This window comes from Chaetodon trifascialis, chromosome 4 (assembly GCF_039877785.1).
Source record: "Chaetodon trifascialis isolate fChaTrf1 chromosome 4, fChaTrf1.hap1, whole genome shotgun sequence".
NCBI classification, from domain to species: Eukaryota; Metazoa; Chordata; class Actinopteri; order Chaetodontiformes; family Chaetodontidae; genus Chaetodon; species Chaetodon trifascialis.
The window spans coordinates 6,378,277-6,404,011 of NC_092059.1; the positions used below are offsets into that span (position 1 = coordinate 6,378,277).

A 25,735-nucleotide genomic window follows, 5' to 3' on the forward strand; every position below is an offset into this window, starting at 1 on the left:
AAAGTACTCATTTCTGATTGGCTGACAGGAGAGTTAAATCTGAACGATCTCAAACATTGTTCCTGTTGACATTTTAACCCGCTTTATGCTACATTACCAGTTAATTTTCAGCGGTGAAACAGGACAAGCTACGGGTCAAAGACGCCATCAAACTTTTAAAATGGCTGATGAGTTGGCTCCATCGTCTCTTTTATTCTGCAGAAAGTTAATTTGGTATAGGCTGGATAATACACATTCAACACTGGACACAGAAATAATGTGTCCTGCAGAGGAAAAGCCGCTATGATTAGCAGCGCGGCGTTAATATGTGGAGCGATAAGGGCTGGAGCACACAGAATTATGTTTCCATTTCCTTTAATGTCTTTTAATCTGGTGCCTTTTGATCATGACGCATATTTGTTGAAATGTGAGTTGCAGTATTTTATTACAGCAGTGCGCTCCCGATCGCCTCCCTCTCGTTCTGTCTGTTGAGACTCCAGTCCGAGCTCCAAGTCAGATACTGTGCAGGTTGTAGGTCTGCCATTAACAGCTTCTTTCATTATTGACTAATCTGCCCTCTGCAAACAAATGAATCAATTAGTTGTTTGGCCTTAAAAAAATTGTAAACACAGTGGTGAAAACATGCCCAGAGCCCAAGGCGATGTCTCCAAAGGTCATTTTTTTTGTACAAACAACAGTGCTAAAGCGAAATACAATCAGTTTGCTATCATATACGACCACAAGAAGCAGAGAATCATCATACCTGTGAGTCCAGAGGTTGTTGTCCAGAGGTTCAGAGCCATATCCTGTTTTGGTGTTTTTGCCTTCGCCTCGTTCATTACATTCACATACAACCTCATTGTGTCAAGGTACAAAAAAATCTGTCTTGCATAGACATTGGGCCGACTCTCAGCATCCACACAAAACTGATCAACCATGAAACCAAACACACCAACACAGGATCAACACGCTTAAAACTCCACATCCATGTATGTGCACATGTGAAAACACACAGATACACACACTTCATGTACACACCTTGGCACACATACACTCCCAGTATAATACCCATTCTCACCCTAACTGGGTCAATCCACCATCTATTCTGCTGGGGGAGGGGAGGAGACACGGGTTTTGCTGAAATGGAGGAAGCAAACACCAGAAACGGCTGCCTCACTGGGAACAAATCTACCAGTGGTGAATCTAGGACAGCTGCACCAAGGAAGGGAGGAGGGAAGAAGGGAAGGAGGGAAGGGAACAAAATTAAAACGGGTAGCTTTGTGCCACAAGGAAGTAAAATGATACAGGCACAAGGAGAGCAAATGATGAGAGGGTAGAGGGCAGGGAGGAGAGAGAAGAGAGAGAAGGATGAAAGGCGAGGCTGTGGAGAGGACAGTGGTTTCATTAGTGAGATTGATTAGATGAATGGAGAAGCTAACAGCCTCTCTGCTCTTTAGCTAAATGCCATCTCTGGGCCTATCAGCACCAGCTCCAACAAAAACACATAAATTAGAAAGAGAGAGAGAGCGAGAGAGACAGAGAGAGGCAGGAGGAGAGAGAGCGAGAGAAACAAACAGAGAGAAAGCATAATCTTCATCACAGCGACACACACAGCGCAGTGTGCCTGAGGAGGCCTGAGATCAGCAACAGCAGCAAATGGCTGATCACCTCGTTTGGTCGCAGGAATGTAAGCGACAGTGTGGTGATAGATTTTGTTTGTGTGTTTGTGTGTGTGTGTGTGTGTGTGTGTGTGTGTGTGTGTGTGTGTGTGTGTGTGTGTGTGTCCATGGCCCTGCTCACACTGGTGATCTGAACACACGAGGACAGCCAGGACACATCGCCGTTCACGCCTGTGTCTGTCACTCTCCGAGGAGCCCAGTTGACCACTTGTGTTCCTATTCCCTTTCTGCCCACGTCACCTCCGCTTCAAGGTCACCACACAAGCGCCAGAATTGTTTGGCACCGGCTGGCTAAGAAAACAAAAATATTTCAAGAACTAATTTACAAGTATGGGCTATTCCAACCGCTCAGATTGGCAGGACAAAGTCAGACAGTACACACAAAAAAAAGTCCTGCAACGATGATGTGTTTTCCTGTTACGTCCTTGTCTGGGACGCATCAGGAGGCGTTTACGCTACCAGGATATGTGGTCAAATGCACGCCAGGTTACCTCGTCCAGTAGTTTTAATGAACGAATCACAGTGAGTCTTGGTGGTCTTAGTGCTGTCCACGTGTAATCCAATCGTCCAAGACGCGTTAAAAAGTAAGTGTAAACTGTGGAGAAAAGGTCCTTGAGAGTCTCAAATCTCAATTCATATTCCTAATCTTTGTACTATCAAACCCCTGACTTACACACAAACACATACAGTACACGGACACACACACACATGCTCGCACACAATCACTAATGACATTCACCCATCCTGAGGGCTTCCTTCTAAAATGTTGCCTTTTACATGGAAACTTAACAAGTGTGAAATTAGAAAGGTTACCAAATAATTCACACACGCACGCACACACACACAATAACAAAGCGTGCGGCGCAGAGTGGAGCTCAGATGGGGGGAGAAGTCCTAATTGAAAAAGCCTCTTCCTTCCAGGAGTTTGCTACTGAGGAGAGACAGCACAATAAGGTAATTAAAAAAGGGCTGTGTGATACGCCGGGGTTTATCTCAGGATTGTCACACGCTGACTGATACGAATTTACATAAACAAATCATATTTTCTGCCCTATTAACTGTATGTGAAAGTGTGGTCTTGTTTGGGTGCAATGTGAGAAGAGGGGCAAAATGCTAAGGACTGCGTTAAACAGTCCATCTGCCGCATCTTAATGACTTTGTGATGTCAAAAGTTGTCCTTTGGTTCGTGCTTCGTTTGCCCTGCTGAGGTGTCTGCAGACAAATCCCTTGTGCCAGCTCACAAAGATCAAGACAGAGCTACAACGAATTCAGCTGCTGTTCCACTGACTTCTATAGTTCAGTGCAACCTGTCATTAAGCGCTTCTTTCATTGGTTTGCAGTCTGTTCCTGCCATTTATAATCTTTGCTCTCAGATCAATGAGCAACTGGTTCAACAATGACTGAAAACTGCAGCTCACATGAAATGTTTAAGCAGTGCACGTTAAACTGAACAGTTTCCCCTCTCGTAAAGTTTAATTGTATCCTCAGCTGTCTAAAGCACGCCTGCACTGTTCGACCCTCCTTGTCCACACACTTAACTGGTCTCAGTCTGTCAAACTGGTGATGCTGGGTTCGACAGTGTGAATGTGTTCTAGCAATGACCAGTCCAAAAACTTGTGCTATTACCCCCATATTCAAACAAACATCACGTCTCTGTGACGAGTGACTTCTTCCGTTTCCTTATGCGAAGCTATAAAAACTTTTACCTTCCAATGAGGCTGGCTGACATAATGATATCACTGTATTTCATGTTTTTAGGATCCTTGTCTGGACAAATGGAGCGAACCACATGACACGATGATTTGTGTAACTACAAATGTCAATAAGACTTTTAGCTATTACTTCTCTTACTTCTTACTTTGGTGGCACGGTGGACAGTGGTAACTGTCGCCTCACAGCTAGAAGGTCCCAGGTTTGAGTCCCACCTGGGGCACTGGGAGCGTGTCCTCCACCATGCCTTCGGTGCCTGCTGCTCGAGGAAAGGGGCCTTTCTGTGTGGAGTTTGCATGTTCTCCCCGTGCTCACCTGGGGTATCCTCCATAAAAAAAACCCACTAAAAACATGCAAGAAGATCACCACCTGACCAATGGTGACAAAAGGAACTGGGTCCCCAGGCGCCAGTTGGCTGGCAGCCCACCGCTCCTGGTCTGCCGCAGAGGAAGGATGACCAGGATGGGTCAAAATCGAAGGAAGAATTTCACCAATGCATGGACGTGTGCAGCATGTTGTGCGACAAATAAAGGGATGTCTTTCTTTCTTTTCTTTCGTTCCTTTTTTTCTCTTACTAAAACAGGAGCCTGTTCCAGTTTGACTTCTGCTCTCTAAAAGGTCTGACACGATTATTCTCATTTTTCAAGAATATGGTTAATTGCAGAGCTACATAGCTGGATGTGAGGCGGGGGGGCTATACAGTAACAGCTGCCAGGAGGCAAGCACAGTCACCAGTAGACTGACTCTCCCCAGCTATCTTCACCTTTCCTCTTCCCCCCTTGTCATTTTCACTCAGGATGGAGCACAGTTTGCTCTATTAAATCTGTAATGAGATGCAAATGGGATGCAAATCCCTCCCAGAGGAGTGGACTGCTGGAGGGAGGCTATCTGATGTCAGCGTTCAAGAGAGAACCATCGCCTCAGGAAGAAACAGAGAACAGAAAGTGTGTGTATGTGTGAGTGTGTGTCGAAGAGTGTGTGCATGTGTGCCTATGTGTAAGAGAGAGAGGAAAAAGGCAGAGCTGTTGAAAAAGGGCTAGGGCATTGATTGCAGCTGTAGAAAAATGTTTTTGATTTATCTTGGACACAGGAGCAGAATGGGACCTTCAGTATCACCGCATGGCAGAAAAACTCAGTCGAAGAAAAATAATACCCTCAATCTGTCCTCTGTACAGCTCCAGATAGGAGGCAGGGAGAGAGGAAGGGGGAGGCAAAGATAGAAAGGAGCCGGAGAAATGTAAGGAAAAAGAAGATGGAGATTGGGGAGTCGGGGGGGGGGGAGTCAAGGAGAGGCTGATGCAGCCATGCCTGTTGACAAGAGAAAAATACACCTTTCACTGAGGAATAAAGCTTCACCTCCCTCACTGCTGCATTCCTTCTGACATAGCAACTCATCTGGCCTCGCCTCGCCTCGCCTCGCTCACACCGCAGAGAGAGAGAGGGAAGGAGGGAGAGAGAGAGAGAGACAGATAGAGACAGAGACAGAGAGAGAGGACGGAGGAAAACTGCATCAATCCACTTTTCTGACATCAGCAGTCAAACTATGCATGAGAGAGCCCAGTGGAAAGCACTGAACTACACACATGCACACACACGGCAATGGTTACCCAACGTGTACGATGCTCTGCTGTATATGGACCTGCTGTATACGCTGGTCAGAGCCGGCTCCTGGCATCCGTCCCGTGTGTGCGCGCTCCCTCTCATCCGCCTCTCTGTCCGACCATCCACCATTTTTTTCCCCCCCTTCGTCCCAGTTTAAGCTCAGCTGTGGCTCAGAGATAAATACATAAAGTTGGAGCCGGGCACAGAATGCAGTGCCTATTTCTCCAACCCTCGTTCACTTCCTACAAACAAACACCCATGGGACCATGTGATGGTGATAAACCCGCGCTATTTTTAGCTGTAAACACAAAGATGGAGCAGAGAAGCTTCTAAACTCCGCCAGGACCCTAAGGTTATCGGCTGGAAGCTTCACTGACCCGCTATGTATGTGTTTCTCTGCTGGTAGTGTCTCAGAAATGGCAGCCATCCATTAGCACCTACCCAGCTTCCTCTCGACAACAAAAATAATGTTGCACCAGTGTGCCAATCAAATCAGAGGTGTGAGATCCTGGAAAGCTTGGCGCCACATAGTTTCATTTTTCACTTACTTAACTACTTGTTCTTTACTCAGATACTCCACCTAAACGTGCCTTCGTGCCGTCGGCAATGTCCGAAATCATTATTTACCGCTGTGCTTTTTATGTCTAATGTTCTGCTCGACACAGACAAATGTTGATGTGCTCTGTATGTACAGTCAGCCCTCTGCTGTTCGCTGGAGCGTGCCTGAGGTTAAATGACTTTCTCAAGGGTACATCATTGGGTTTTGAGGTGAGGACCACTGATAACTAGTTTGCTACCCTCTTCACCCTTTTTCCTACAGCACACACACCAGCAACACATTCACGCCCGCAGACACAAAATAGCACATTCTGAGTGTGCCCTGCTTCACAGTACACTGTGAAGTATAACTGATGCCAAATCAATAAATCAAGGCGGTGCATGAGTGTCTAAATTACAGATACAGAAACATGCATTCATTCTTCAAAGTGGGATTTTTACAATTCTTACAAGTAGTTCAAATCCATGAAGTACACCAGCACCAGTCTTAGCCCCTCGTCTTCCTCTCTTTGTAAGTGTCTCTCCCTTTCTTCATAACCACGCAGCATTTGTGATGCAAAAAGTGGGGGTTTGCACTCACTGCCATTATTTTATGTCCCACTGATGTTGATTTAAACAGCGTAAGTGGGCTTACTAGCAGCCGCTCCCTGAGAAAACTGAAGTCACTTCAGTGGATTGGCGGCGGGCAGTCGTAAGAGCACGGAGAGCCAAAACACTGCAAAGCCCGGGGGAATACAGTACATTAGCAAACATGACCAGCAACAGGAGGGAGAGGACAATGAAGGATATGGAGAAAATGAGAGTTACTAAGAAGGCAAATCTTGAGTGGGCCAATTCATTTTGGACAAATCTTTCTGTGTGTAGTGTTGATGACTGTTGATTGGTTAAGAGAATGAGCCACGTGATTGTATTAATGAAGGTTCTGATGCTGATTGTGATGATGACTCTAGCATCAGCACAATTAATGAGAACATTCAAGCCCCATGCATCATGCTGGCAGATTATTTATATTGTTAGTCTCCAAATATTTTGCCATATAATCACAGCAGCAAAGACACACGGAGAGTGCGTGCAGCGAAGCGAGCATGGCTAATGAATGTGTACATCTATGGCCGAGGCTCAACTGTCACATGAGACGCATTATTTCGCTTAAATACAATACATGGTCATCGAATCCTGGCAGGGCTTTCCACTGAAATCATAGTTTCAGCATTAACGCAGAGAGCTGTCAGAGGGTGCGAAGGAAAGCATTATGGAGAAGCACCATTATATTCACAACATCCCAGTTTGTTGCTGTCACCTCCCCCTCCACATCGAATGGGGGTAGTTGTGTATTCAAAGCACATGAGCTGCTGCACTACGTTGCATTGCAATGGACAAGTCACACGCTGGTGTGAAACAGCACAAACACACACACAGAAGTACGCTGTTGATGTGCAGACTATAATTGTGTGGATTCAAACTGTAGCTGAAACTCTCCTTTGCATATTTCCGTTCTGGCCTACACTCTGATGTTTTTGTGATTCTACAATTAGAAAACAAAAAGCGTGATGACATTCAATATGTGCTAAAACGGGGTTTCAGAGTTCAACCACTGAAAACACAGCTGAGACAATGCAACAATACTGTAAAAAAGACCCACTATGACACTTTACGAGTGCCACATTTAACGCTGCCCTGTGTGTCTCTCGCTTTTATTTCCACTCAGCATCAGCAATAATGAAAAACCATTAAAGTGCTTTCGGAGGGTGGACTGCAGGCTCTTCCCCTTTTCCAGGCTGATAAAGAAGCTGCTCTACTGCGAGTCGGTCCCCTGGTCCCAGCCATGGTTGAGTGAGCTGCACTCAGACACCTGCTGCTCATTAACCACGACAGAGAAAGGTGACCACTTCAATCAGGATATTAAGACAGGAAATGAAATGGACAGAGGGGGGTACATCTGGGGGAGGAGGACGGGAGAGGAGAGGTGATGGAGCTCCACGGAGTGTCCCAAGGTTAAGAATGAGGAGAGGAGAGGGTTATTCTTTGGAACTGTGCCCAGATGCAGTGTTATGTCCCTCACCTTCGCTCAGCTGAAAATTCCCCAGCACTCAGGAGGTGTGTGTGTGTGTGTGTGTGTGTGTGTGTGTGTGTGTGTGTGCCTCTGCCCTGCCCACCTGACATCTCTTAACAGTAATAATGTATTCCCTCCTATTAATATGTTATGGATGGGAGAGTATATTATCGATCGGCCAGCTCAGCCATATTGTTACCCCTGGTTCACTCCCCTCTTCACCTGCTGCCTCCCCCCTTTCCACTGCTGCAGCACTGAAGACTCACCCATTTTAAACCTCCTTCACACCCTTCACTTGACGAGCTCCTCTCCGTCTTTGTTTCTTCGCCTTGTATTTTTCATTACTCTTACAGACTCTGAATTACACATAACATTGATCCCCTCATCTGATGTATGGCTAAACAAACCCATGCCTGTAGTCTCACAAGAACAGTGCACAAAGAGAGGGAAAGAATAGAAAATAAGTCAACGGCAATAATGATAACAGCCCATTTATCGTCAAGAAAAATTCCAAAAGATCAACAGCTTCTCAAATATGAGCATTTGGTGATGTTCTTTGTTGCGTATCATTTTAAACTTAATATCTGTGGTTCTGTGACTGTGACTGTGTGAACACATCTACTTGGCTTCTGGAGTCTTATTTCATAAAATAAATGGTCAACTGAAAAAAATAAGGCTGATAAAAAACATTACACATTAATTGACGAGGCATTATTACAGTAAAATGTTTAAACCAAACGATGCATCACTCGTTTTGCTGGTAAACAATATCATTAAGCTCATGACTGAAGAGCAGCATTCACCATCTGTATGTGTGGTGAACAACTTCAGAGCTATTCTACTTAGATTGTCTTGGTACAATGAGAACATGATGAGCACTGCATTAATCATTTAGATCACATGAAACTAAAAAAGCTTTGCACCATCTGACATGGAATAGCACCTAGTTATGCTCATCCAGGCTCTGGATCTGCACGAAGTCATGACAGCGGTTCTTCCTCAGCACAGACAGAGCTGATCAAATCCAGTTAGAAAAAGAGCAAAACGTCTGCTGCTCCAATAAAAAGCTGCGCCTGAAGTGTAGCCATTGCCTCTCCACGAACAATATACGTCTTCATCGACACAACTAATGCTGCCATAGTCCATCACCATAATTGATGTTTGAGTTTCTGCTGCATTGCATTTCACTTACAACAGCCCCTTGGATCAGTCTGGGAGAAAAAACAGTGACTGTGCACTTTGTTGCTGCCCACATTATTTCTCAAGTTCCATGTCAGAGAGAGGCCAAACTTTTCTGTTGCACAGACGGACCTGTTAAGGCTGTGTTCTACCTCAACAGTACCGTGAATATTGGCACCAAAATACAGCAATCCTGACAAGTGCACATGCACACAAACACACTGAGAGTGATTAGAAAACAGCACATTTAAATACATTATTTGCATTGGCCTTACAGAGGAAAATAAACAGTGGATGACACAAACTAATAACGTGAATATGAATACGGATATCTGGCAGCAGTGTCCAGACACAGCTGTACTTCAGCCTTTTCTAACACAGCTCTGACATCTGCAAACCGCTACCTTACCGTGGACACTTACAAATACTGTAAAAAGCAAACACTCGCAGTCTGCACTCATAACCAAGCTGTCAGACAGCTTCACACACGTACACACGCGAACGACACTTCACACGTAGCAGAGCTCATGACATTCATAAGAGGAAATGAAAAAGAGCGCGGTCCTGTCCCGGGCACTGGCATGTGAGACAATGATTGTGTTGAGTAAATGTGATTACCTGGGAGTCACTCTCTGGAGGCAAACGCCTCCAAGTTATTACACTCTTATTATTCCCAAACTAATATCATAGCCTGCCAATCACTTAGAACGCATCCCTTAACCACATACTGACAAATGTGGTGGTTCCACACAAACTGGATGAGCGACAGAGCACACACACATAAACAAAAACACATTTCTACTGATACACACCCACACATCTACGCTCACATTTACACACAATGAGAAGACACGCAGAATTAATCCAGATGCGTGTGCGCTCTCATGCAACCAGGCTGCAAGCCAGCAGACATTAACGCACACACACACTTCTTCGGAGGGCCCCATGGCGAGGGGAATCGTCCTCTTCATCTGAAGTGGAGAGGAAGCCCATTGGCCAAATTAGATTCCGCCGTTTCCTGACGGAGTTAAGCATCAATCTGCAGCGCTGCGCCGTGATTCGCCGTGACCTTGGCCTATCACAGCACAGCGCCTGGGAGTGCTCAGAGAGGCTCTTAATCAGACCTGGAGGACATGGGGCCTATGATGACATTACTCAGCCTTTATCTCTCTACACATGTCTCTCTGTTTCTCTGTGTGTCTGTCTCCCAGTCTGCCCTCTCCTCTTCCCTTCATTCCCTCTCAGCTCCGGGGTGAGGAGGTGGCTCCGCAGCTCAAATGGATGCTTACTTAACCTGACCTCTGAATGTAATCTATGTTCATTGATCCAATTCTGTGCAGACATTGTGCCCTCGCAATGCTGACCAAACACAACAAAACATGGCCCTTTTGTATCAAATGTGACCCATTTTCTCGCATTCTGCTCAACTCAACAGGTCCATCAACAGGTCAGAGCATCACTGACTGCATTCAAACACCCGTTGTCATACGCACACATACATGACCGTTGCCTAAACAATGCACACACTGATCCTCATTCCAAAGCTACTGCAATCCCATTGTGCATGATGAGATTGTGCTGAGATGGAGATAAATGAGCCTTCATTACAGCCATGATAGCACCAAGCAGCACCAGAGAGAGGGATGAGTGGAGGAGGCGTTCTCCTCCTTTCATGCCTTCGGTCCATCATTGCCATGTCCAGAGCTTCTTAACGCACAAAGGACACAAAAAGGACAAGGTGCACACTGTGGAAATACAATAAATATGTGCATTTATATAGCCTGCACTTAAACACACATACACACGTGCACCACATAAAAGAAATATGTGCATTTATATTGGTAATTCACGCACACACATGCGCACACGCACACACCTATAGAGTGCTTCCAACCAAACTCCATCCATAGAAGCTATATAGCAAACACCTACATAGATAATGGAATTCTCTGTCAGGATCTATCGAGGGAAAGCCTTTACCTCCATATGGATAACACACTTATCCTTAAGATGGAAACACACACACACACACATTTATGCACACAAATTTCTCAAACCCACAGACGTGCAGCATGCCAAACGAATACAGTAAAAGCATACCTTTTTAGGTACATTTGGCCCATTTGATGATTGAAATAGATTTGTAAAATCAAAGATATAAAAAGCCTGTCTCATTGTTGGCAGACAGTGTAAGGAGAATGTAATTGGATTTTCCCCCTCTTGGTTTAACAGATGATGTTCTGCTGCATGGAGGGGAGAAAGTTATGAGCGCCGCACAGCACCTGTATACACACTCAGATACACTTGTAGGCAGAAAATGCAGTCCAGCAAACAGTGTGATATTACAACTGCCAGTATCATACAGTGGACTTTTGTTATGTTCAAACAAAGAAATGATACCACTCATATCCACTCAATATCAGTGCCAATATTCACAGTCAATATTATGCACTGTAGCAATACAGAAGCAGGACCGGAATTTTAACAACCTCAAGACTGCAAATAGCCAGCAAGTGTGTGTGCGTGCGTATGTGTGTGTGTGTGTGTGTGTGTGTGTGTGTGTGTGTGTGTGTGTGTGTGTGTGTGTGTGTGTGTGTGTGTGTGTGTGTATACATCTGCTGCTGAGTCACGCAGGGTCCAGAATGGAGCCTGAGTCAAGCTTAATTCTCAGTAGGTCAATGTCTAGTTGTTACCTTGGAAAGCTGTGATGTGATGGGAAAAAGGGAAGCAAAAGATAGAGGCAGACAGACAGATAAAGGAAGATAGACCATCCTCAAGGCACGCAGATCAAACCCTGACTTTACTCTCTCACACACACACACACACACACACACACACACACACACACACACACACACACACACACACACACACACACACACACACACACACACACACACACACACACACAGAGTATATTTCCCTCTATCCCTTTTCTCTCCGGCTCTGGCTGTCACACAAACAAATGCGCATAAACATGTGGGCACACAGACATTCACCGAGGCCGTCGACCGGCTCGGAGCCGATGTAATGACTTGCACGTTTCGTCTTTAGACATTTTAATTGCTTTTCCCATTTTCCAGTCCATTCATCCTCCCACATCCCTCAGCTCTTTACCTAGCTGTCAGTGGTGTACACAGTCCAGCATTTAGGATTACAGCTTCCACACTGAATGCCTAAAATGACTAATTTAACCTCTAAAAAAAATACCAAAACTCTTTGGATTTCCCAACATCTGCTGGACAGTGTTCAACCTGCTGAGGTGCCCCTGAGCAAAACACACAGATCGGTGGGCACAAATATGACACAGGTGACAGCAGGAAGCGGTGAGGAGCGCCACCTGTAGATGGTGAGGTTCACTGTCTTGCTGAAGGCCACCTCAGCAGGGCGAATGATATCTCAGGTCACCCAGGAACAGGGCAGTAATCCTGTTCTCTACATCCTCCTCCAAAAAGTTTCAGCAGAAAAAAGGCCTGTATCTTCTCAGCTGCTGTGGAGAAACCTTACATGAAGGCCAGCAACACAACTGTCCCTTTTATACAGAGGGCTCCAGCCCATCAGTGCCGATAAAAAAGCATAATGTGCTCATACTGTGATACCATCCCACAGAGGGATAAATTATATATTAAAAGACACAGATGCTCCCGGAGAGCTGGGAGAGCACGCCTCTTTAGCCTGCAGCCTTGAGGCAGCGCCCAGCCCGAAGTGATTGATACTACGATACAGACGTTTTTCTTGCCAGCCAAGTCCAAGCCAGTGCAAGACACACACGCACACACGCACACACGCACACACGCGCACACGCGCACACGCGCACACGCGCACACGCGCACACACACACACACACACACACACACACACACACACACACACACACACACACACACACACACACACACACACACACACACACACACATCCTCGCTCAGCTCTAGCTGGCACAACATACATCTCCCTCTCTCTGCTCCATCCATCTCTGGTATTCTCCATTTATTTTGTCCTCTCTTTCTCTTCATATCAGCATCACTATATCTGGTTTCTGTGAGGATGAATCCATCTACAACATGTCACAGAGGGATATCTCTCTCAGTGCTTTTCTTCTTCTCTTACAACTCTTTCCCCTCAGCTCTGCACTTCTTTCTTAACTTGAACACTCGTGCTGAATTACAGTATGAAATGACATGTTGTTGCAATGCAGGTAAGTGTAACAATCTCTCCCTCTGACATATTTCTGTACTTCAGGAAGGGTAAGCATGCTTCCTACTGTACCATGCACAGCCTCTGAATACCAATTCAAGCCCACGGCAGACTCTCTCACACTCTCTCTTACTCATCTCTTCAAGTGCTGCTGACACACACCTGATGGATCCTACGTCCGTTTCTCCTCCTCTGCTGTGCCACCACTCCGCGAAGGTCGCTGCCGGCCCGCTGTCGCTCCTCCTCCTCCTGTCTTCCTCTTACTCTCTGTCCCTCTCTTTCTGTCTCTCTTGCTGTGGCCAGGAACGAGAGAGAATCCTTGCAGGGGGCAGGAAATCCTCAGCTACAGGCAGAGACGCTTGCAGGCTGCAGAGCCTAACTGCAGCTGGAGCGCACTGGAGCTGCCGGCTGACTGAGCTGTGGAAGTGGTGGAGGGAGGCTAACGCGGCTAGGCTACGGTCTGCACCACAGCAGCCTGCACACACGCAGCCAGAGAGCTCAGAGAGTCGCTAGCTCAAAGCTCACCGCGGCAAAGCTCAGAGTCAGCAACCTAGCCCCCCCCTCCCCGCCTGACTCGCTTGCTCTCGCTCTGCCTCTCCCCCCTCCTCTCCTCTCTCACAGTTACCACATTCCACCTAATAGCAGAATCCTCTCCTCCTCCTCCTTTAACTAAAGTATACATCACTCTACTTGCTTCCCTTCAGCTCAAAGATTTACTTTGAGAAGGTTTGGGAATGCTGTAGCTGAGATGTAGGCGACCATCCTGTCTTCTCACAAATCTTCTCGTTTTATACAAGGTGTGTTTGTGTTTTTGTGAATTGAAAGAAAGCTTGGAAAGAGCTGAGGTCAGGGCAGACTCTTGGTCAGAGTTCAACTGTGCATGTTCTTGCTTCAAAATATCAACAAGCAATCACAAACCGAACATCCTGAATGTTCATTTCTGTATGTAGTTTATGTTCCACTTGGCTGCAAGACAAATATCCCTTAAACACCTCTGTGAGTTACTGATGAGTTCGTCCCCACATGTTTGTCCAATTGGACTGCTCCAAGCCCTGAAAAATGACATTTGATGACACAAATTTCACTTTTCATAGGAATGGTCCTTATGTAAAACCTCAGGACATAAAACTAAAAGCATCTGCATGAGCAGACACCACACACAGAAAATGACAAAAGCCATTTGTGTGAGCTGACCCTTTAACATGCAAAGTGGCAAACAGACTGCATAAATGCACACTTATGACAGCAGGGGACACAGAAATGGAAGAGGGGCGGCGGCATTCAGATGAATCCAAATCCACACGCTGCCACCTTCGCCGCCACCATTTATCATTTAATATATTCATCCTCTCCAAACCTAATGCCCTGACAAAGACGGGCTTATTCAGCCCTCCTTAACACACAGATTAGCCACAGACAGACTACACATACAGACATCCGCACACAGGAGAGGGAAGAGATGAACACATAAACAGTGGGAGGGGAAGTCAAATGGAGCATCACCCATTGGGAGAAGAGCACAACCTGGGAAATAAGTGACTGCAGTGGCGGAACCAGACAGGGTCAGACCAGAGATGCATTAACATACAGCCTGGCGAGTAACATGTTAAGATTCTTAGGTGTTGTTTAAACAAATTAACAGTGAAATATCACCACATAGGTAGACAGGGCTTCTTCAGGAAGATAATTATCTTCTCAAGATAATGAGACTCATAAAGAGTTCATCACAGAACTCTGACGCCTTGTAGAACAAACGGCTAAAAGGATATGAAAGAAAGCCTCCGCTCAGTCTTCTCTACAACCTCTTCCAGCCGCCTCCACCCCTCCCTTCTCTCTCCATCCCTCACTCTGACTGCGTTTTCATCCCTCACTCTCCTCCTCTCTCTCTCTCTCGACAAGGACATTCAGTGCATCACCACTAAAAAAAAAAAAAGTAATCTCCATCTCCACTCCTGGCTGTTGCTATGACCACAGCAATAAACCTGACTGTGCTGCTTCACTCCACACAGAATGAGCGCCTGTAGAGGATGCTCGCTGTGTCCTGCTCACCTGCATCCTTCTTCACCGCAGACCAGATTTAGCGTGGCTTCCGACAGATTTACACACGAGGACTCAAACGGGCATCATTACGTCTACGAAATTCGTCACGAATGCTCGCTCTGCTTCGTGGTGATGAAGGCGTCGTAAGGGACGACGGTCTATTGACAGCTGTCGAGTGTGGCCATAGAGGCAGATTGATAAGCGCGTGTGTTAACTGTCATTTGGCAGCGAGGAGATGGATTTTGTTTAGTAATGAGTGGCTGAATGATGTGGAATGCTGTTCCATCTCTCTGCCGCTGTCACATGCTCATTAAGAGCATCAGAGCATGTCATTAACATAAACACATACGCTCACTAAAGCGTATCATTAAATAGATTTAATTATCTAAGTTTCGGAGTCTCTGAATAACGACAACAAGTGCACAGTGCATTCAACTTCCAAACAAATGACTCTCGTCAGTACATTTCTAATTAGTGCAGAGAAGAGGAAAAAGATTGGTATTAACCTTACTCAGTCTGTGTGTGTTTAACTGCGTGTGCGTGTGCGCGTGTATGTATTCATTCTCAAGTAATTATATTTCCAGGCAGTGCTGAGCAGAGAGGGGCAGGCCTGTGTGTGTATTCCATTCGGCTTATCAGACGTGTCCAATCCTGAGGCAGATCAGATCGAACTGTAAAAGCTCATTAATTACGGATGGTTGCTGAGCGACAGAGAAAAGGGGTGAGGAGAGGGGACGGATGGGTGAGGAAGCGGCTGAGGTGCAGCGCTGGAATGCTGAAGCTGAGTAATAATTGAAAAGAATCTCCCTCTCGTTTGTGTTTGTGAAGTAAGCACTCAGCATGCGCAGCTTTGGAGACCAAAGGGTAAACGTCGCCGGCCGTCTCCGTCTCTGCTGACGGGGGCTCACGCAGAGTCCTTCATAGACAGCAGACACTCAAAGAACACATGGGAAGATTTTAAAAAGGCGCTTGGTTGTGCGTTTTGCAGAGAAAATACAATCTGTGGGGGATTTTCCAGATAAAACCAAATTTTAGTTAGACTCATAAATGAGCATCTTCAGTCAAGTTCATACAGTTATGCAAATTCACCTCTTAAGAGTAGGCGTTCATCCGAGCAGCTTCTGTCGTGATCCCAGGGATGAACTTTGACCCTCACGGATAGAAGCCTTAGAACAGATGATTAATGCGCGTAAATTATACTTACTATACTTTCTAATGAGACATACGTTGTAAGTGGTTTAGTATAACTTGTAAGTAATGCTTCATTAATCATTATGAATCATTAATGTTTTATCAGTTATAAGCCTTTAATGGAATGACACGTTCTGGGTTACCCAGCTGTTTGAACTCCACTTGGATCGTGTTATCCAGATCTCACTTTTTTTTCTTTTTTTTTTTTAGCTTTTCAGCGCTTCAATTGATCAGAAGTAATCTCCAACGGACCATTCGGCCATTAAACTTCTGCAAAAGGGAATCTGGAACCAAAATCTCATAAATATAACTTATTAACATTTACAACTCAAGATATGATGGATTTTAAACTTAGAGGCTCAAGCCCTCTTCATAACAAGAGGCATTGTAATACGCCATCAAGTCTGCAGTTATAACTTTGAGTTTATCAATAATAAAGAGTTTTAAATCATAACAAGCTAAAGTCTGGAGTTATGAATGAGACACCCTATTAAAAAGCACTTACCGGACACAGTGCTGTATGTAGTTCAGCACAAAGGTATCATAACGGGCCTACACACAAAGATATGACTGTGCCTGGATCTATACACACCGTACAAATAATTTCACTAAGTCTATATACATAACAAGCAAACTACACTCCTCCTCTGCTTTCCTTTTTCTTCTCATCCTGCTGCTATGTTATCTACTGATTGCCCACAGACAGCTTACAGAGCAGCTACTGTATCTGCATGGCTAATCAGGGTCAGAGAACAAGCAGTAACACACACTCACACACACAGATGCAGGCACCTACAAACACATACTGTTTGCACGTGGCCCCGTGTGCGCCTCCTTTTTCCATTAGCTGGTGACTCTCAGATGAATAAAACATAGAGACTGATCACGCTGCAGCCTTCAGATCAGAGCACACACATGCAAACACACGCAGATATACTGTACACTCATGTTTATGGCGAGACCTGAGAAAACAATTCTGGTCCGTCACACTCACCTCCAGGTCAGAGATAATCATAAAAAGTAATTGGTACACGCTCTTGAATATATTAATGTTTGTTTTGGGCTCGGGCGAACTCCCACTTATTCGCTCTCTGGCGGCCGACAGACAGGAAATACGGCGCGGTGTGATAATCGAGATTTTTCTCTACTCCCAAGATTTTTCCAAATGAATCCCCAATATGCAGACAATTATATATCAACTAATATCTGAAAGATTTTTCCTTGACTGAGCGACAAGGAGAAACTAATGCAGCTTGACACTGACGCCCCTTTTTCGGCCATGATCCCAACATTAACAATACAGTTACATCCTCAAGTGCCAGCATGTTTAGTTATGTATATGTCTCCATTGTGCAACATCTAATCATCACAAGGAGGACAATTCTGGGCATGATTCAGCCCTAAATGTTCTGTCTAATGGACTTTTTAGTCCTCCAGGTGCACACAAATTATGCAGAAAAGATAATGCTGATAGCAATGCCACTTGCATCACAGCCTCTTGTCTATGCATATGTGTGAGTAAAAACAGTAAAAAAAAAAAAAAAAAAAGTTCATCATGTGCTTTTTACTTTCACCGAACATTACCACAAAGTATGTTGTAGTTTGGATATAGAGGTACACTTTGTACTCATGTCTGCTACATGCAGCATTTTAAAATACATCATCACGGCATTCATTCTGAGTGAGACTGTCTGTTAACAAAGGCTACCATCAGCAGAAGACCTGCAGCCTCTAATGGCCTCTACTCTGCCTTTTATATCGCATGGCATCAACTTGATTTCACAGAAAATGGACAGCTTTGCAACACAAAAGGAGCAGCAAGAGAAGCAAGCAAAAAAAAAAATTTAAGGGAAATTTGGTCTCATTTTGAGAAACAGTAGCATCTGAACGGCAGCCGTTTATTTACGTCAATTCTACAAAGGCATCATAACACATTTGCCGATGATATATTGATGTCTTAAAATGCTATGTGCAGCACATTTAAGTACCTCTCAGCAGTAACTCCCCAAAAGAGCATCTCTCTGTTTCCCTCTATTTAATCTCCTCCTTCCACCCCCTCCTCCCCACTTCCTCCCCCTCCCAGTGCCTTCTGCGATGTCTGGGTGTCATTAATCTGATGGTGGTGGAGTGGTACCCATTACAGTCGCACACCCTAAATCAATGACTGATACACGGGTGTGTGTGTGTGTGTGTGTGTGTGTGTGTGTGTGTGTCTGCATAGCCGAATACTGCAGTGAGGAATAATGCGATGTTCCTTCTCCTCCTCTTTACACCGTCTTTTGATTCCTCTCCCCGCATTGCTGATGATCTTACTCTACAGGAGGGCCTAATGAGCTGACGTGCCTTCATGAATAAACAGCGAAAGCCCACGTTCACATATGTGCACGCACGCACGTACACACGAACGGCTCAGACTGTTTGTTTTAAAGAGTGAACAGTGTGATAAATCACAAATGCTAGTTAGAAGTAAATATTTGCATGTGCTAATTGGACTCATTAATGGCAGAGATATGAGTGGGGGTGGGGAGGGAAAAGAGATGAGTGACTACTTAAATATACACCACTGATCAGCTATCTAATTGGAGCTTTGTAATGCACATGCACACACACTCAGAACTGTTTGTGTATTGGTGTGTAGGGCTGTGGGAGAGGAATGATTAATACCTTTCTCAGGCACACACGCGGATGCACACGCACACTGACACACACTCAGGCGAAGACTCTTCACTGAACCCCCCCCCCCCCCTCTCCGAAGAGGCTTTCAAGTAAATTGAGTTTGGGTTTAGGGTCCTGTTTATATTAATGAGTCCACTGCCGGTTGAGTTAGACCCAGTGCTCTGTGTTATTACCTGCTTGATAATGAATGCCAGCTTGACTAGCAGCAGTCAATGGAGGCTGCCACACACAGCAGATAATGCTCCAACTTGCCACTGGTTTGCAAGAATAGATTAGCTGCAATCTCCCTGGACTAGAAAATTATGGCAAACGCAGAAAGAAAGTGTGGCAGACCTGGTGGCTTGAAGGACTTTGACAATTACTATATACTAGACCTTGATCAAATAGCATTAGCAAATAATTGAATGCATTTGTTTTAACCTTTCTGGAATAGCAGATTGGTGGCATTTGTCAGTGAGTGCCTTGAGGTTTGAACTATTTTAGAGGTAATTTGGTAAACATTTTGGTGATTAATTAATCCCACTATGGAAAGCCCTGGCTCAGCGCTAACAGAAAGCATTGTTACCAATGCTATCTTAGATATGCATCAATACTTGTGTGCTTCATTGGTATGCACGCTCCTCTCAGAGCAGGAATAGAGCAAACAGAGCCTCAGTGTCACACTGTTGTTCAGCGCTACAGTATCTATATAATGACAACATAATCGGTTAAAATACAGGTTTGAAGGCACATGGTTGTCACAGTGTAAGTAAAGATGTATTTCCTATGAATCAGCTTACTTTCAAACTAGAATAAATGCTTTGCAGTTGTAGGACTCTGCTAGCCAGTCAAGATGCAGTTTACATCTCTGTCTGCCCGCACTCATGTAATATATGCAGTGAAGACTTTGAAGGAATTCAGTAAGTTATTAAGTTATAATTACAATTAGTCATTTGCAGACACTTTCATCCAAAGTTATCGCTGTACTAACATGTATGATTCCAGTGAATAATTTCCAGAGAGACACATGCTGTCTCCACTTACAGAGGACTGATAGAGATCTTCATCACATGCTGCAACGACTAGCACCTGAAGCTCAATATCAGCAGAACCACTGAGCTTGTGGTGGACTGCAGAGCTTCAAATATGGATGTTGCTGCAAGGAAGCTACACATTCTAAAACATGGATGCTGCACACACACACCTTCAACCCGGCAGCACAGAAGATCTATACAATCGGCCCAGTTTCATAGGTGGACAGAGTGGAGAGCACTATGATCTCACAGTCAAGTTGACCTTTGACCTTTTGGATATACAATGTTATCGCTTCATTTGTCATCACATTGGTAAGCCTGGGTTTATTCTCTCTGTGCTTACTCTTTCCCAACTGAAAACTGTACAAAAACATTGTTTCAGTAAATGCTTTATCGCCTACATGTTTACAGCACGGAGAAGACTATTTCCTCAGGACGGTCAAATGTTATTCCAGGAAATACAAGAAATCAGTTCCTAGAGTACTGCTGGATCATAAAAACAACTCCATCACACAGCTGAACATTACAAATTGATGATACATGAAGACATCATCATCCATGACAACATACATCTTGTTACGGCCGCTGAGCCTGCGAGCAAACAACTGTGCACAGATACTATTGTTTTCTGGAATTCAGGGTTTTCTAAAAATCTAAATTGAGTCATGAAATATGCCTTCGCACTCTGGAGGGCCAGGCTGTGTTGTTCTGAGAGCGCAGCAAAGTTATGTAGTGAACCACAAGCCAAGGTAAGTGACTGCAGAGAGGAATCGCTCAAAACATTACAGACGACAAACAAAACACTTTTCATTTACACTGAAGACGGACACTGTGCACACAGCTATGGAGAGTCGGGTAGACAGTCACTGGGATAGGCAGAGATTTTCAGAAAGAGAGGATTTCTTCTGGCTTTGCCACATTCGATTTATTGAAAAGCGCTGTGTTCTGTTAACGTCTATTAAAGCATTACCTTTCTATGAACCCCCATGCACTGCACCATTCTGCATTTACATTAATAACCGGTGTGTCACTGGACCAACTATTACTGACTAAACTCAGTACTTTTTGGTCTTCTGTTTATCGAATAAAACAGAGATGGCATCAGGGTGAATCTTTAAAAGGTTAGACTGTGCAGGGCAGCAGCAGCTCTTCATAAATCTTGTCTGACTCTTGATGCGGGTTCAGACTGCAGGATGCAAATGTCTGAACCCAGATGGGGTGATTCTTTCTCCTGCTGTAGCGAGCTGTGGTAATATCAGCATATAGCTGGATGTCTGAAAGGCTACAGCGGAGTCCATCTGCAGCCCCAAACTGAGAAATCCACCAGCTTTGCTCAGCATGAGCAGTCAACATTCTTCATGTGTAGTGATTGTGAGTACGGTACCCTGTGGGTATTACACTGGACATTACATTGGATTGGACTGTGTGTGTCTGTGTGTGTCTGTGTGTGTTGTGGCGTCTCAGTGGTCTGCTGGTTCTCTATGAGTGAAGCTTCACCAAGCTTTAATAATTCACCAGTCTCTTTTAGCTCCCAGACAAACTGAGTTTTCACCGACAGGGGATTCAGGGAGCAAGCACAGAGGCAGCTTTGATTTAACTGGAGTCCAGTCTCTCTAACACACACACACACACACACACACACACACACACACACACACACACACACACACACACACACACACACACACACACACACACACACACACACACACACACACACACACACACACACACACACACACACACACACACACAAATGCGCAGAGGCTTGCGGTACAGTACTCTGATATGCTCTCACACATACTTCCTGCAACTGCAGCCTATGTAACCCCAGTGAGGAGAAATGCCAAACAGTGAGATGAAGTCAGTATTTCTAGGCCATAAACATCATGACAGGGTGACAATGGCTGCTCCAGTTCAGAAGTTCCTCCAAATGCAGCCTTCTTTTGCTCGACTTTGGACAACAAAGCCATCATAGCCTACATCTTACAATCCTGAGTGCCCCCCAGCACACTTCGGACCAGACACTTGCTTAATAGTGCATGCAGGTTTTCCACGCATGATGCCAAATGACCGTGATGTTTTTCATTTTACAGTTTGTGACTACTGCTCGTGGTTTACATGTCATGTTCATGTTTTTGTTTTTTTTTAAATTCCAGTACATTCTTTAAGCTCCGCTGAGCTGGATCTGACACCGCTGTCCTCATCAACTCGTAAAGTCAGGATTCCATTCCAGTGGTTATCGCTCATAAATCCATCTCATTACCTGGACCAATGAAAAATGCACTGGAAGGTGTAAAATAATGCAAGCACGACAAAACTGCAGGGATATGTGGAGAAGGAGCGTGTTTGGCTCGGCCACACCTTTGTCTGGTGCATTTTGCGCATGATGCAGGGATACAGCGCCTGAACTGGGGTGCAGCAGCAGAACACATGCTGCTCTCACAAAGGAATCCCAGAAATAAAGGATAAAGGATAAAAGATTCAGAGTTTTCTCATTTAATGCAGCATTAAAAATGACTCTGTATCCCCAGCCCTGTGTATAATGGCAACAGAAACAACCTAGCCTTCAAAAGTCACATGAGACAGCATGGTAGGACACCTGAAAGACCAAAAGACGCTAGAGCGGAGATTGATTCGGGGGTAAATCTGATGATCTTTGTCATCAAAATTTAGAGTAAAGATAATCAGGACTGATTTTAGAAGAGGTGAGTGATAATTCTTTGTTTTGTTTTTCGTATTATTGTAATTTGGTACCATAATAGAGACTGGAAAATTGGCTGCACACAAACAACAAATGCATGTAACAACCAGGAAACAAGCTCCAGCAGAAACATGTGGCAATAGTGAACATCCAGGACAGTCTCTGACCCAAACAAAACTCAATTTTGACTGGGAGACAAAAACTGTACCACAGTATGTCAGGGCATGGCACCGCCTGAGGGAAAACTAAAACAAGGTCACCACAACACAGTAAGCTGTGTTGAGCTCCTTCTTAAATCTATGACTCTCGACAGCACTATTAAATTTCAATTGTTCAACTCTCTCATGCCACTACATATTTCTTTTAATGTACACTGTAGTATCTTTCAGTGGCACTCATTCTGTCACTCGGCCTTCAAGCATCTGCAGATACGAAGATGTGAAGAGCTGCTTTTGCCCAAATAGACATCACAAAACAGAGGATATTACGCGGGCTATGTTTTACAGTAAATTTTACAGTAAACTTAAATAGTGAATGCAGTTTGTGAATGGATGGCTCACTGACAGAAAATAAAAGGAGCTTAGAGCAATTCAGTCTTGGCTTACAGACCCATGTAGGCCTGAGGCAGTCCTGCATGACAAAGCATTTTGGCTATATGCACAAAGAAATAAAACAAAACAAAAACACATGTCTTAGGTCTATAAATACAGTATATTAAGACGGTCTCCTTGTGCACAAAGCCTGAATTAAATTAAAGCGCTGAAGCTCGGTGCCTGCTCACAAAACAACTCAACACGAACCACAACAGAGTTTTCTTTAACTGTCTTTTGAATAGAACACAAAATACATGCACACGTGCGCGCACACACACACACACACACACACACACGCGCGCGCGCACACACACACACTGGGCTAGACTTGTATGACAGTGATCAGTATTGAAAAGGCTACATTGTAAACCCATGTCTAATTTCACAGATGCTGAACAAATTGTCCTCTAACCTAAAGAAGAACGTGTTTGTGCGAGTAGTGTAATTTGTGCAACTGTGCATGTGTGCGTGTGCCAGAGTGTGTGTTTGAGTGTGTGCTCATCTCGGATTCAGACAATGAGAAAAAGTCAGGGAGGCGTGACGAGAGCTCAAGATGCAGGGGGAATATCTATGTGATTGCGTCTGTTCGTACATCTTGACACTCGGAGTGTGCAGACGCACGTGCGTGCACGCGCAAGAGGGCGGGGGGGTGCCACCAATACAGTACATGAGTGCATCTCTGCATTAGGCTGCGGTGCAGAGCGGCCGACAAAGCGTCACACACATCTCGTCGAGATCCAGAGGCCGTCATGTATCTGCTTGATGCAAGTTGACAGTTTCACTTCTGAACCGATTTACAGCGAAAGGGCACTCGCGCACAGCCTCACTCACCGCCGCAGAACCAATGAATAGCCAAACGCGTCATTTTTTTCCCCCCCTTTAACATCAACATGCCATAAAGTTCATTGGATGTGTGTGTATTTGTGTATAGGATAAGTATCTTTCTCACAATCTGTTAACCGAGACGCATTTATTGTGTGTCACTCTTGAAAGGCTATTTCCCTCCTCTGAATCATCCCAGCATGCAGTTCGCTGAATCAAAGAGACACCCATACATTTCCATTATAATATTCATGGATATTTAAATAAACCAGCATTTCGGTCTCCGGGAGAAAGCCCAACAGACCTATCAGATGACATCAGGCGTGAGTTCATTGCTTTTGTCAAACTGGTTGGGGGCTTTTCAGGTAAAAACTAGAAATCTTTTTAGCCCCAATAACAAAATGACAGCTCTGGAGTTTACCCCAGCGACCACATCCAGGGCAGAGTTTAACCTTATTACAAACAACAGCTCCCTGATGGATATCTGGCTGGATGTGAGCTGGTCGTCTCTGTGAGCGTGCGTGTGTGTGTGTGTGTGTGTGTGTGTGTGTGTGTGTGTGTGTGTGTGTGTGTGTGTGTGTTTGTGTTTCTCCTTTGTAGTGTGTGTCTTAGGAAACGCGCCTACGCCTCACGCACATCAATCTACCTCCCCACAAATGGACTGTCAGAAAAAGTTGTGTTCAAAGAGAGGCCAGATAGGAAGCAGGAAGGAAGCGGACAGGAGGGGAGTGTGAGGAGGAGACAGAGCGACAGAGGAGCAGAGATTGAAGGGGGGCTGTGAGTGCACAGGAGAGAGGAGTGGGTCTGATTGTCGCCAGATATCGCGCCTGCGGGGTTTGAACTCCATCTATAGAATAAGTGTTCCCCACTGTTCGCATGTATGAAATGATTGTGACATCGCTTCATCAGGGATAAAGCTGTCTTAATAATCAGATATTAATTGTGTGGAATGGATTCTGCAACGACGTCCTTGATCAAATCAACACGGTCCACAGATGAGTCTAATTTGTTCGTGTGTTCAGCTCACTGTTCCTCTGGATACGCGATGACAACACATTGTGACAGGCTGATCTTTCCCAGCCTGTTTCCATCCCACCCACACCATCCGCCTGGAAAGAGCACAGACGCACACCCTGAACATTACAGTCAGATGACATTAATGGCATGACAGGACACTTTTAACACGTTCTCCACTGTATGCGTATGTGCATAAGTGCGTGTGTGTGTGTGTGTGTGTGCATTCATCTGTGCGTATGTGTGTAGGCCCAGGATGTGTCACTGCCTGGTTAATTGTGACATTTCCGTGGTTGGGGCTTGTGAGGCCAATGCCTCATTAAAGGTTATCTGCTAATTACGAGGACAACTTGGGGTCATAATATCCCGTTGACAATGCTCGCTCTCTCTCCCTGTTTATACACACACACACACACACACACACACACACACACACACACACACACACACACACACACACACACACACACACACACACACACACACACACACACACACACACACACACACACACACACACACACACACACACACACACACACACACACACACACAGATACGTGGAGGACTGGTTTGCTCAGCCTGACCCTTTACTGTATGGGAAGCCACTCAAAGCTAAGAGGGGCTAAAAGGAAGCACAGTCGTTTTATTGCGCCCGCTAACGGCAATGCTCACAAACACATTTACTGTGCATGCACATATCCATATCCATAAAGGCCTAATAC

The 25,735-nt window shown here is 45.0% G+C and overlaps 1 protein-coding gene across 1 annotated transcript in view; it reads right to left on the bottom strand.

The window, feature by feature from the left end:
- dab1a (DAB adaptor protein 1a) overlaps positions 1–13,495 on the bottom strand; it is a 196,064-nt gene extending 182,569 nt beyond the window's left edge. Inside the window, exon 1 of the mRNA XM_070961674.1 lies at positions 13,120–13,495. The gene's annotated coding sequence lies outside the window, so the exon portion shown is untranslated. The remainder of the gene's footprint in view (positions 1–13,119) is intronic.
- Positions 13,496–25,735: the final 12,240 nt, after the last annotated feature.